The sequence below is a fragment of the Notamacropus eugenii genome, chromosome 3, assembly GCF_028372415.1.
Source record: "Notamacropus eugenii isolate mMacEug1 chromosome 3, mMacEug1.pri_v2, whole genome shotgun sequence".
In the NCBI taxonomy this organism is placed as follows: domain Eukaryota; kingdom Metazoa; phylum Chordata; class Mammalia; order Diprotodontia; family Macropodidae; genus Notamacropus; species Notamacropus eugenii.
In genome coordinates, this window is record NC_092874.1 from 143140442 (window position 1) to 143150494 (window position 10053).

The window sequence follows — 10053 nt, forward strand, 5'->3', positions numbered from 1 at the left end:
CTTCCTGTGTCTTACATGGTACTAACATTTTGCCTTTTCTTTTACTACACTTTCTATTGTGTTGCAGAATTGCAAGCTAGACTGAATCTCATTTTAGCTCTTTTCCTTGTTTCACTTGGTGCCTGAGGCAAGCACAGTGTAATAACATTAACCCCTTTTGCTCTTTCAGAAATCAAAATACCATTTTTCTGGGTGTGTATTGAGATCATACTTAGTAACTATTTAATTTCCTAATAAAGAGAAAGTTGATGGGTGTGGTGCTCTAAAAATATTGTATGCTCATGTCTAAGATCTGCTACTTGTACATGACTGTTGTAGTTACTGAGGAAATTAATTGAGTTTGGAGTGAATGGTTTAGACTCCTAACATTGTTAACAATTATGGTAAGTTCTATTTTCCTAGGACTTATATTTCTAACCAATTAAAGAGATCTCCCTTTGAAGTCAATGATGAAGGAAGAAACTCAGAAAATATTAAGACCAATGTGAATCATAATGCTGAATACATCTATTACATATTTATTTCTTTCATTTAATTTGTGATATTGTAATTTTCCCTGACAAGAAAGTTTCAGATCAGATGGAAATTTAATTTCAAGCTTCTAGAACTGAAAAGTATAACTTCTGTTTGCATGTACAAAAATTTAAGGAAAATAGATTTTATCCCAGTAGAATTTCCTTTGTTATGTCTGTTTCCACCAATTTTACAACAAATAATCAAGAACCAGAGTGTCAAAAAAAAATCAATTCTCTGTAATCACAATCTAATATCTTTAAAGGTATCATGGCTTAGTGGATAGCAAACTAACCTCTGCACCAGGAAGATCTTGGTTCAATACCATCTCTGAAACATGATGGCTTTGTGTACCTTAGCAAGGTACTTAACCTGTCAGTGATCTAGTTCAGTGGGATCAAACTCAAATGGAAACAAGGCCAATAATCTGTACATAAGTATCCCTGTGAGCCAAAATGTACCGCATATTGAATTAATTTTAAAATGTAATATTATCTATGTTTTATTGAATTTTAATTTATTTTATTAATTTTTCCCAATTATTTTTGATTCAGGCTTCATTCAGGAGTCACTCAGGCTGTGTTTTTGATATATCTACTCTAGGGATCACTTTAAGATTATATCAAACTATGTTGGTAGAGGGAGTTTCCTGTCTCTGGAATTCCCTATACCCATTAAATCACCAGTAGTAGTCCCTATTCTTAAGTCTATTTACCTGCAGGAAAAACAAGTCAAAAGTATTATATCCTTTGGGAATTTATGAATCTTCAGAAAACCATAGGAATGCCATAAAAGGTCACTGATGAATTTGTCACATGCTAATAGGCTATTGTGAGTATATGAGTGAACTTGATATCTGATGAGTGTGTCTCCTACTTAATATTTTATCTCTGCCTTTTTTTTCTCTTCAGGCCTCAGGTACTCAGTCATAGAGAAGATAATTTTGCAGGTGTTCAGATATATGTCTTGTTACTTGATGGTACAAGCCTGTAATCTAGCCAGTCAGCATTTTCAGAATCTGTGGGATATTCTGATGCAAAGTTGTAAAAATTGTAATCCTACTAAGACTCACATATTGTAGGTACTTAAAAATTACCTATTGACATGATGGGTTCATTCCCTGCCTTCCCCCCACACCCCTCTAGTTCTGAATCCAAGAGTTGGCCAACCAAAGACATTAATCTAATTAAAATCCAAAACAAATGCTTTTATTTTAGAACATATTTTCATTGATTTCTCTATATTTTTCACCATAACAGTCATTATGATAAAAATACCCCTTCCTTCCTCTTTTCAGGTGAATCTTAGAATAAAATGGATTTTGAAGTGATTTTGCTCACAGTGTTATAGCCTCCTCTAAGCCTTACCATGTGTATTTTTCTCCTCAAGGCAGCCTAAGCAGGAAGGCTCTAACTATGTAGTTGCTGTCCTGCCAGCACTTGTTTGGTGCTTCCAGGAACCTTGAATATATAAATCACAATTTCTCACCAATCAATTTGGTGTGCCCCTGGGTCTAAACCACTGAAAAGTTTTTGCTCTCTTTTTTATAAAAATTGCTCTGACCTTTGCTTGATCGTGTGTTTACCAGATTGGTAAGTGCCAGGAAAAAATAACAACAAAACCATGGAGAAGATCAATATAGTATTATTCATTTTTTCCCATTAATTATAATTATAGGTCAAACTCTAAAATAAAATTATTTTCAGACAGACTTTTCCATATGAGATCATAGAGCTCTAGCTAGAAGGGATATCAGAGACCATCTAAGTCAACCTGATCTTTTTACAAATGAGGACACTGAGACCCAGAGTTGAGGGATTCTTTTAAAGTCATATAACTACTACGTAGAATAGCAGCTCTTATTGCTAACTATTATCATTGTTGGTTTTGTTCAGTTGGGTGGACCTCTACATGATGGTGTCCCTGGAGTGTTTTGCCTTTTCCTTCTACAGTGTGTCTCCATTTTACAGATCAAGACCTGAGGCAGTCAGAATTAAGTGACCTGCTCAGGGTCATACAGCTAATGTGTCTGAGGCCCAATTTGAACTCATGTCTTCCTGACTCAAGGCCTATCTCATATCCATGACACTACCCAGCTTCCCATTATCATTAATGCTTTAAGAAAATTGGAATTAAAGTCCTCTGGCTTCAGGTTTATTTCTCAATTGTACCTATTAAAATTCTCTTTTAAAATATCATTTCATTTTTGTCCAGATGTGATTTTGTTTTTTTGGTAATGGGAACCCCTCATGAATAATAAACTCCCACTAACAATGCAGATGGGCTCTTATTTCAGGAACTTGGAGTTTAGAGGTTTACCTGTGACATTAAAGTTAAATGACTTTACCAGGACCACACAGGCAGTATGTGTCAAGCCCAGGTGTTCCTGATTCTGAGGGCAGATTTCTACCTACTATGCCATGCCCTTTATCTAAAACATAAAAAAAAGAAAATTTTGCTGAATACAGTTATAGTTATAATAATAACAGCTAACATTTATGCAGCGCTTTGAAGTTTGTAAAGTGCTTTCCATATATTTTCTCATTCAGTCCAAATTAAAATGGTTAGTAACTGAACAGCAGGAAATTTAATGAATTTTGTCTTGTTCCCACCTTATAGCAAGACATTTGTGTTCATTATCAGTTTTATGTGGTTTATTTATGTTTGTATTGCCATATTATGAAATAAGCTTGATAATGGCTATAATAGACAAATGACTTTGTGTTAAAAAAAGGCCTATCTTCTAAATTATGTCATGCTAGGTGGGGATTTTACAAATACATTTTTAAAACATCACAAAGAGAGGAAAAGCCATAAAAAAAACCGGTAACAGGGAATACCTTTCTTGTTGCTTTCTAGTCTTCAAGCTCACACAAAATCCTTCTGTAACAAGAGGTTTTTATTGCCTTATTAGTGAACATTAAATTACATGCAGTTAATTGATTTTGACTTATTTATGGAAGGATTGTGTGGCCTTTAACAATGTAGACTTCTGTGAAACCAGACAAAAAAGTGTGGAATAAAATAATGAGATTAAATCTTATCATTACTCCTGGAAAAAAGAGCTCAGATCTAAAAATGGTGGACCAGGAGCTTCTTATTTGAATAGCTATGATTCATGTGCTTTACAAAGGGCAAAACTCTAATTTTCTTAAAATATTAATAAACATAATAGCTGGCATGTACGTAGTGTTTTGAGGTAGGTAAAACTGTTAAATACTTTATTTCAAAGTAAGGGAACATAGGTAAATAATCGATTCCACATTTGAGAAATATATTGTGAATCATGGAGGACTTCATGTAATTTATGAAATGACATAATATGCTATTGAATTTATGCTTTTTATTGTTCTCATTTATTAGGGTGCCTTGTCCCAGTCATAGGAGTTTCCTCCAATTTTTTGGAATCTAAAAAGACTTTAAAAAAAGAGTTATTTTGTTTTAACTTGACATTCAAATACTGGGGAGGTAGTATGGTAGAATAGAAAGAGTTTTGGATCTGGGATCAGAAGGCAAGGTGCTACAACTAACTAGAACTGAAACTACAGATAAATCACTGGCCCTCCTTGGATGCCAGTCCTCCAAAGTAAAATGAGAAGAGTGAACTTGAGAATCCTCAAGGTGCCATTCATTTTAAAGATTCAGAGATCTCATGAATACATTTTAGATTTTAATTTATTCACATTGAAGCTATCCAGGGTAGATTTCTCAAAATGCCTTAAGAAGAAAAACAACTCTCACCCTAACTTTAAAAGATGAATTACAATAACAGCCAGTAAGTGTTAACAGATTTGTCAATTACGCAAATTCAGTGAACCGCAGGGAACACATTGTCTTTCTTTACAAAGACTTGTGTTTAGTAATATTTCATCCTCTATCATTACAAAGCTTTTAGTGACCTCTAAGAATCATTTGCTAACTGATTTTATATTATGTTTCAATTCCTCCCCACCTCCCCCAAAATTAAATTAATTATTTTAATTGTTCCTTTCAACTTTTTGCATGTCCTTTTATGCTGTCTGCTTTCTTATTGCCAATGTAAAGGTCATCTGTTTTAAAAATTTTGGCCAAAGGAATGACTCTTATTTAACTTGTTACTTTCTGGGTCCATCAGTAGATATAGCTTTGTTTTTATTAAAGACTAAAGCAGGTGTGTGTGTGTGTATGTGTGTGTGTGTGTGTATGTGTGTTGTGTTGAGGGTATAGCATTCTGACATCTCTTTTCAGTTGCTATACTGTCAACTTTTCCCAAGTAGTCTTTGTAGAAACACCATCATAGAAGTTTATGAAGAATTTCTCCCTGATAGCATTCATGAGATGGATATATTTCCTGGTGCTTACCTGCTTTATTTAGTTTAATGTGCCATGGAGTATGATACAAGACTGGTTGAAGTATTAGAACCAAATTTATGTAGGATATTTTAAAATAATACTAATTGCACAGTGTATTTTCAGTTTGAAAGAAACACTTGTTTTAAATTGGTCATTAGGGGCATCCTTACTAAAGCAAGAAGAGAGGAACTCATTCTCCACTTAATCTTTCAGTTTCCATTAAAGACATCATTTAAGTTCATAACTAATACTATTTTTTTCAGAATAATCTTCAGGATCTAATTTTTCAATAACAATGTATTGAGTTTTTGTTATTTGATAATTTTGAATTCTGAAATAAGTGCCTTTAATAATCATCTTAATCAGCATTCGTACAGCAGGCAGATACCTGCTGGGCATCCCAAGTTTGGCCCTTTTGTTATATGTTCTTGGGTCAGCATACAAAGCAGGTCCTAGGATTTATTAGGACTCTGCCCACTAGCCAAGATGCCCACATATGTGTTCTTGGCATTCTAACCAGGCTTGTGGCTTATGACGTACTCTACCTCTGAAAGGTTGGTCCTTCGAAGATTCCCATCCCAGTAGGCAATCATTTTTTTCTGTCATCATTTCTTTATTGAGGGAGATTATGCAAAAGTCTTTAAATTTTGCTGCCTTTCTTATCATTTGACATTGCCATTGGCAGACAAAACACCCTTACTCACCAGGGCAAACCAAGTACGGGGGTATCTGAAGTTCTATGAATTTTTCAGAATCTAGTGGGCACATCACTGTGGCAGTCAGTGGTACATGAAATACGTATGGGAGTATTACTCAAAATTGAAAGAGAGCAGAGATTTTTAGCACTCTTAAGTGCTATGGATTGCAATCCTGAAGCAGGTTTGGAAAACAAAAGCCCATAAGACTTGGGGAATGAATATTTTGTGTAAAAAGTTTATTCAGAACTGTGCCCCAAAGCTGTCCACAATAGTCTCGAATCAATACTGCAGTGCCACACATTCTACAGGGCTTAAAAAGCAGGAGGCTGCAGGTCTACTCAAAAGGAGTGGGTGTTTGTTGAACCAAATATCAGGACTGCTCTGTGGCTAAAGCAGGAGTTTTAATGAATAACAAAACAGCAAGTGTAGTGGTTTTTCTTCTCTATAATAAATCATGTTGTTTTTAAAACAGATTGCACGTAGCATTTGAAGCTGAGCAACTAAGCTTGCCAATATCGAGAGCTAATGCTTCAGCACCTTTCATTTTTCTCTGTGAGCAGGAAACCTCTTAAGCTCATTCATTTTCCAGAGGGAAAATCGAAGACAGTGGCATATTGTCAGAGCTGCTTTATTGTCGTCTTTTACAAAGGTCACTTGAATTAATTGACTTCTTACCTTACCTAGTGTAAAGTGACTCAATTTTGACACATGTATGGGAAAGTGACAGTCTTTGAGAGGAAATTGTCCCTTAGATTTTCCTTATGTTGCAAGGAAATACAAATTCTGAAATTCCATGTGTAGAAACAAACCATTTCTTTTCTATAAAACCAGTGAATTGAACATAAATGGGTGGGTGAAGGGATGGGGAAAGTGAAGACCTCCAGGAGGCTGGATTTCAATGCTTAGCTTATTGTTAACGTCTATAGAGGATCCATTAGAGGAGTAGTGAGTGTTTCTACAAGATCCTGAATTTGTCCTGTCTATTTGAAAACATACATTAAGTAGCTAGGTGCCCTTTGCAGGGTTTAAACGTATCAATTAGCCAAGCACTGTATTTCATGAATCATTCTTACAGGGCTGTTGACAGACTTGACTGAGCATGGTTGTGGTCTCAGGGGCATTGCTTCTGAACATTAGAGAGGGTAAATAGAAGACACAAAGTGATGCTTAGAGTTAGCTACCTCAGTGTTTTATGTATTCGGAGTGGTGATTTCTAAATACTCACTTTTTCCTTTCCTCCTACTCTCCATCTCCTTTTCCTCTCCTTCACCACTCCTCCCACCCCCACCCCGCCAAAAAAGGTTGTGTTTTACTCATACAACCTGACCAAAAAAAAAAAAAAGGCAGATTGGTTTTATTTCAAGTAAGTACATTAGAATAGAATTGAGCCTTCCAGCTTGGTTTTAGCCAAGGGAATATAATAACAGTTGGTTGGAACAGACTTCTCAAATAGGAAATGTATCAGAGAGCCAACCTGCTGTGACCCTGTTAATTACCAAAGAAGATGAGAACTCTTCTGGTTCATGGGATCCTTTTTACCTCGGCTGTACAGTTCCAGCTGCATTAGCAATCAGACATTCTCACTGTCCCTTCTGACTAGTGAGGAGATGTTATTAAAGGGAAATCATTTACCACAATCCTTAAGATGTAGCCTGGCAGAAATTCAATAACTGATTGTGATATGCTCTTTCAGCCTCTGCTCAGTGGTTTTGAGTCCTGACATATAACAGTGTTTGCCTTAATCCACCTATGGTGTGGATGGGGTGGGGGCTAGTGGGGTTTGCACTCCATTTTTTTTTTTTTATTGTTGTTATTGTTGTTTTCCAGACAGCGTCTGTGTAGTTTGCTTATTATGTTAAGTACATGAAAGGAAAAAAAAAATCCTTTCCTCCTCTTATCACTGCCTCTCCCTTTCTCCCTCTCTTATCCTTTGATGGGCTTTCAAGCTTGTATAATGTATGTTAGAGAATTCCACAAGCACCACTAGACATAAAAGGGGGAGGAGGAAAGGAAGTGTTGAATTTTTATTTTTCTACAAAAGTAAAATTTGAGATTAAAGCCTATTGAGATGCAGCCAAGAAGAAAATACCAACAGGAGATTTGAAGCACGAAACCAAGCACCAAAGGAATGATAAAGAGCACATATTAATATATATACATATCTATTTTTTTTATAAAGCAAAGCGAAACAACAACAACGAAAAACTTACCCTGCAAATGCAGTTTCCGGGTAGAGATGACTTCTTGTGTCTCTGGACTGTGGATTCCTTAGTTCCTTAGGTGTGATAATCACAGAGTGGCAGTCTTCCCTGGGTGTGAAAAGGTGCATATGTATATATGTAGACAGAGCATAAACAAACAGACACTGCATGCATAGACATGTATATAGAGTCCTATCTGTATATCCTACAACATGAGGGAAAGCAGCAGCCTGCACTTGAGATCCCAGGTTTTTGCCAGCCGCTCTCTTTGCCTCCCTGTCAGCCTGGCGGATGCTTGCGATCCAGGAAAGAGAGATGCTGCTAGCTCCTTTTACTTCCCCTTGTTTCCATGGTGGTTAGTGGTGCATCGTTCACCAGATCAGTTGTCACACTGACATGGTGCTGCCTGCTCAGCGGTCATTAATAACTGAACACCCTCCACTCCCCAGAGAGGAGCCAATCGCTTCGGAGTGCCAAGATGTAGCACTCACAGCTGCTCGAGTCTGGTTGGCTGCAGCAACCTGTCTGTTATATGACACTGCTGCTTAGGGCACAAATAAATGAAACCAGCTTACATATTTTTTTCCCTGGGTATCATTTGCCTTCTCACCCTTTTTGCATGGGGGCTTTTGGGCAAGTTTTGTATTGGAAACAAAAGTTGGCAGTCATAGAGACAGTGTGGATTCCAGTTCTGAAATAGGAAAACCATATTTACCAAGATTCCCAAACAGAAAGAACCCTTCAAAGGCACAGCACCTGAGCACCTCTCTTTGAAGTTCAACAAAGGATGATCTGATTCTACACAAACAGCTTGAAGCTGTGCTGGGTGGCATTTGGTTCTTTACTTACTCTACTTAATGTAGCACAGGTATTTTCTTGTCAGTGCTGTGTTTTGTTTTTACTGTTTTAAACATTGCCCTTTCCTATACAGGCTGATTGACTAATATAATCCACTGCATGTTTTCTAGCCCTCGATTCACACCACTGACATATATTAAGGAAGAACATGTTTTTAAAACCTGGATTTCTAATTGTATCTGTCCTGTTCTGGTTCTCTGATATAACGAAACTGTCAATTGTAATTCTTTGTGTGCGTGTGTGTGTGTGTGTCTGTGTGTGTGTGTGTGTTTGTGTGGGTGTGTGTGTTTAGAATGTGGGCTCTAGTACTTTGGCAAATATTACAAATCTAATATATATACACATATAATATGCATACACACATATATGTATATGCATACATATATAGTTATGCTTATGAATTTATTTTGCACATAATGGAAAATTCAGTAGATTATAAAATGTGCTTTTAAATTTCAGGAAAGTTTAGAAAACACATGTTTTCTCATTTGAGGGGCAAAAATATGTGAGAGTTTAACACTACACATTTTTCAGACAGATTTCCTAAAAATAGACAATAACAATTAGAATACTTTTTAAAAAAATGCTGTTTTGTCTGGAAAAAAACATCCTGTAGAGAAGAATAGAATGTGAAAATCATTTTATCAACAGGTCAAAAAGCAGGCTGAATGCATAATCCCAGCCCTAGTTTAGGAAGGCCACCCTCTAGTGGACTAAAAAGGAAAAAAAATGACATTTCCCCCAGATTTGTTTGAAGAAAGCATTCGTGATTTATAATAGGCTGAACATTATATTATTGTTTTTTATTTTGAAAATGACACTGACCTCTGTGGTTTTGGAAAGCTAAAAAAATCACAAAACACTTTTCTTTAAAAAAATACTTTTGCTTTTAAAAAATAAAAGCAATTTTTACCAACATGCTTATATATGCATGAAGTCATGAAAATGTTGCACATATTTTCAAATAATACATTTTTTGACTAAAAATGACCTTGCTATGGAAGAAATCATTATGTCATTTACTGTCACATGTACTAGTATATTATAGTTCAGCAATTTTCTTTTCCAGGTATTTCAGTTGTTATTGGGAAAATTGAACAGAGCTTTGAAAAATGCTGATGTGTAAGGAGTTTAGCATTGTGTACACATTGAGTGGGTGATATTTTTTCTCCTACCTTCAGCCCCTCCATATACTATCCAGTATAGTTGGTTTTACCTCTGACCTTTTTTTTTTCCTTTCCATGTAATTGAGGTAATATGATGACTGGAAAGAATAGTAAATTTGGGTCAAAAGACCCTGGTTTAAATTGTAACTCCATTGCAAGGGGGAACTTGTACCAGTCACTTGACATGTATGAACCTTATTTTCCTTATCTGTAAAAAAGAAAGGATTGGATTTATGATGGTGGTATCTAAGTTTATTTTTTGCTCTTAGTCCTAGGACTTAACCT

General features: G+C 35.9%; 1 protein-coding gene across 1 annotated transcript in view; it reads right to left on the minus strand.

The window, feature by feature from the left end:
* The window catches only part of LRRN3 (leucine rich repeat neuronal 3), a 57960-nt gene extending 49820 nt beyond the window's left edge, over window positions 1-8140 (minus strand). The window contains exon 1 of the mRNA XM_072653026.1: window positions 7754-8140. The gene's annotated coding sequence lies outside the window, so the exon portion shown is untranslated. The remainder of the gene's footprint in view (window positions 1-7753) is intronic.
* Window positions 8141-10053: the final 1913 nt, after the last annotated feature.